The following is a 4,676-nucleotide window of genomic DNA, read 5'->3' as shown; positions in this document are numbered from 1 at the left end:
AGTAACCAATTGGGAAGATTTCTGATTTTTATGTAAGCAATAAAAGTAAATCAAAAGCAAAGTAAATAGTAGAATGTAATCAATCGGAGAAAGATATTGGTCAAGGAATTCATCTTCTATCTTAAACAATTGCTTGCATTCATTATTAGAATTAAAATTTAATCTCTTTTATTATAAAAAGCCAAGAGAATCAAGAGAGCAAGATAATCTATAATTTTCCTAAGTTCATCAACATACACATTAGAGCTGCGTATGTGAATTCTACGTAAAGAATAACCTAACGCCTTGCGCTAATTAAGTTCAATTCCCAGGAGCATTAAGTTTTGGAAATAGGCTAATCAATGCAATTATTATACATTGCGCATGACAATTTGGACAATGGTCAAACTCTACATATGATTACAAGAGTGTATCACTACAAACCGTAATCATATCATGCTCTTGTATTCGGGGTTATCGCTTGATGAAAAACCCTAAAATAGCTATGGACAAGGATGCAAGTTAAATTAATTGGCCACTTAACTAACCAAACATCTAAGTCCTATCACAATACATCAATCATGTGATTATTAAAACAATAGAGATTTGAACGATAATCAAGAGAGAAAACTAATGCATTAATCAAGCACAAGTTGTAGATATAGGACTACATCCTTAACCAATAATATAAGATTTAGCTACTCATAGCTATGGAGTTCATCATAATCAATAATCAAATAAAGAAGATGAAAAATAAATACGAAAGCAAACCCTAGTTGTGTAAACAAAAGCGTCTCTCTCCTTAGCTCCAAGTAGAATACGTCCCCCTAAAAGTTGTAGAAGTCTTCTCTTTTATAGATCCTCTTGTTCCAAAATGAGGTCTAGTCTTCAAAGTCCATTAGATAAAAATCCACCAAGCCCATATGTGAGAAAAACCCATGTAGAAATTATCCCAAAAATGTGACGCCGGAAAACTGGGCACGCCGTCGGAAGTTGGCCAGAAAAGTGGCTGGAAGAGTAGTTCAGGTGACCGGCAAAGTCCACCCGGTCACCGGTCAAACCTTAGGTCAACTGAGTTAACTCGGGTCAAACACCGAGTCATACCGAGTCAGCATCTAACTTGGCTGAATGAGCTAACTGGTAGAGTCTAGGCCAAGGCTGTTGCAATCTTGCACAGGCCATCCTCAGTGTTGCACAATGATCGTGCATCATTTCCCTTTTGCCCTTGGTCAATCTCAAGACAGTCTCTCTCCTGTCTCACCATAATCAGCAACACTACCAATCCCATTTCTTCTACGCATTCAGTCCATATGAATCTCGACATGTATCACCACTTAGTTGTTGACATCACCAGCTTTAATTCATGCCTGCATCTTCTAAAACCCGTCGACTCCACTGAACATCACAGACCATCATCTCAGGCCATATGTTATGTTGCCCCATTAACACTGCAACTTTTATTTGCCATTCACTGGCAACTTCAATGCCAACCATTCTGCGCAACAGCATCATCAGTTTATTCTCCTAACAGCATCATCATCTCAGTCTTAATTTCTCCTTCTCAGATACAAATCAAATCACTTTCTTTGTGTTAATCAACCCTATATTTTCTTCATACTGAAATCAGTTTCCTCTCGATTGATTCTTTAGCCAACATCAAACAGCATCTCGATCTCATCTTCCACAGCTCAAATTTCTCGATCTCTACAGATGACTCTAGGCACCCTAAGTGTTGATACGTGCCACCAAAGAATGACAACTCCTTTTGCTCCATTGTGCTTCCAATAGCATCTGCATGTGAGAAATGCCGCTTTTGCTCTTCTTCGAATTCTTTCACCAACAATAGTCGTCTTTTACTTCTTCTCTTCAATGTCTATTCATCACTAAAGTTTCCATGCTTTTCAGACAGAAATTGCATCACTAAAGCTGACATACTTTTCAGACAGAGATGAAGAAATAAAAGCAAATAATGAGAAATAATCCACCTCCAACAACATTTGCACCTTTTTGCCTTTTAAGCGACGTCTCCCCTTCTTTTGTTCCAAATGACTCCAAAGTACCTAAATACTCAAAAACAAACATAAGATACATAATTTACAAGAAAACTTAGCAAAGAAAGCATAAACAATAGATAAATATTAAGGTGTTTTAGACACCTATCACTTGGCCGGGTTTACTCTCATTTTCTATTTTTTTCATAGTTTGAAAAATTTCCCGAAGGTCATCGATGTGGCTGGATGCCACCTTACTGTTCACCAGCATGTCGTCTACGTAAACTTCAATGGTGTTGTGTATTTTATCTTCGAACATGTCCTCTACTAATCTTTGATAGGTGGCACCTGCGTTCTTTAACCCGAACGACATTTTGGTATAACAGTATAATCCTCTAGGTGTGAAGAAAGACGTGTTTTCTTGATCCTCGGGAGCCAAGGGGATCTGGTTGTATCACGAGTACCCGTCCATTAATGTTATCTCCTTGTATACTACTATGGATTCTACTAGTTGATCAATGCTGGGGAGAGGAAAGCTATCTTTCGGGCAAGCCTTATTCAAGTCACTAAAGTCGATGAAGATTCTCACCCCTCCATTCCTTTTAGGAAGTATCACCATGTTTGATATCCATTGCGCGTATTGGGCCTTTCGAATGATTCCAGCCACCTGCAACTTTTTTAATTCAGCTTCTACCCCCGCTTGTAGCTCGGGAGCGATTCTGCGCATTTTCTGTCGGATCGGCTTGAACTTGGGATCTATCTTGAGGTGATGGCAACACACCTCTGGGTCAATCCCCTCCATATCATGCATTTTCCAGGCGAACACATCCATATGTTCCTGTAACAGAGCTACTAGTTTTTCTGCATTTTCTTCCGATAACAAGGACCCAATTCGGACTATTTTTGGTTTTTCCTCGGACCCTAAGTTGACCTCCCGAGTAGACTCTAGGGCCGAGAAGTTTGGCTTTGGTTCCTTGATCAGTGTCGCCTTTTTTGATTGCTATAGGATCTATTTCTCACCTGCTTCGTAGGCCATGACCGCTTGCGAAATTACTTTATCTAGTTCTTCCCCGGCCTTGATTTCCTTAGCTTTATTCTTTTGTCGACGCAACCTAGATCGCCTGTCCTCGTTTTGTTGAATATCTAGCTGCATGCATTGTCTCGCGGCTTGAGGATCGCCTATCATTTCAACGACGCCCCTGTAAGTGGGGAACCTCAACCTCTGGTGGTAGGCAGATGCTACCCCTTTGATGCCTGTGATGGTTGGAATTCTCTCGGACGAACACGCTTGTTGTATTCATATGTAATCGTCTTTGATAGTTTTCCATTTTTTATAGAGTCATTTCTCTAGTCTCTTCCAAGTCATCAAGCTTGGCCAGAATTCGGTCCGCCGAGATGTTCCGCCTCCATGCTTCGGTCCTTGTAGTGGGTATCATTGCCTCGGTTGGAAGGATGGCTTCAGTTCCGTATGTAAGCATGAAAGGTGACAATATGGTTGCTTCCCTTCGGGTAGTTCTATAAGCCCATAGAACATTGTAAAGATCTTCAAACCATTCGCCGCATTCTCCATCCAACTTTTTTTTAGGTTATCCGCTATTGTCTTGTTTGTGATTTCGGCCTGCCCATTACTCTGTGGGTAAATGGGTGTTGCCTAACTCTTTCTAATGTTGTAAGTGTTAAACAGTAGGTCGATGTTCTTTCCTTGCAGTTGTTTCCCATTATCCGAGATGATTGCTACTGGAATGCCAAAACGACAGATGATGTGTTCCCAGATGAACCGAAACACGTCCTTGTCTCGGATGTGTCTTAATGGTGCGGCTTCCACCCATTTGGTGAAGTAGTCTGTAGCTACAATCAAATACTTTCTTTGTCCCGATCCGACATGTAATGGTCCCACAATATTGATCCCCCACTTGGCGAAAGGCCATGGGCTTACCACTGAGTTTAATGACACTGCTGGTGCGTGTATCTTCTTACCGAACTTCTAGAACTCGTTGCAAATTAATTCCATGTGTTTTGCTTCCTCATTCATGTGCTGCCAAAAATATCCCATAGTCTTGGCTCTGGCCGACAGACTTCGACCCGAGCTATGATTGCATGTGGCGCCATAATGTAGTTCATTCAAGATTGAGTGTCCCTCTTCTTTGCTGAAACATCTTAAGAGCGGTCCCAGATAGGATTTTCTTTACATGATACCGTCGCGTAATTCATACGCTGCTTCCTTACTTTTGATTTTGTTGATCTCGGGTCGTCCTTTGGTAGTTCTCCCGTCTCCAAGTATTGATGGATGGGCTTGCGCCAGTCACCAGCCTCATATTTATCAGTCGTGGTTACAGCCACGTACACCTTTGTGTTTATTATGTCGGGCATGGAAGGCATCAAGACCCTCGTGACTCAGATTCCTTCAATACTCGGGTCTGTTAACATTGAGGCGATATAGGCTAAAACGTCCGAGTGTCGATTGTCTTTTCTCCAAATGTGTCGGAACTTGATGTTAGGGATCTGTTCGATATAAAATTGCGAGCTCCCAATATTTCTGCAATACCGGATCATGTATAGCATACTGCCCACTAATCTGTCGAATTACCAGCTGAGAATCGCTAGTTAGTCTTACATCATGAATTCCTAGTTCTAAAATTAACCGTAAGGCATGTATCGCAGCTTCGTATTCAGTGACATTGTTTGTCGCCTTGAACTCAAGCCTAA

This window comes from Papaver somniferum, chromosome 7, assembly GCF_003573695.1.
Source record: "Papaver somniferum cultivar HN1 chromosome 7, ASM357369v1, whole genome shotgun sequence".
Classification (NCBI taxonomy): domain Eukaryota; kingdom Viridiplantae; phylum Streptophyta; class Magnoliopsida; order Ranunculales; family Papaveraceae; genus Papaver; species Papaver somniferum.
This window is presented reverse-complemented; position numbering follows the sequence as displayed.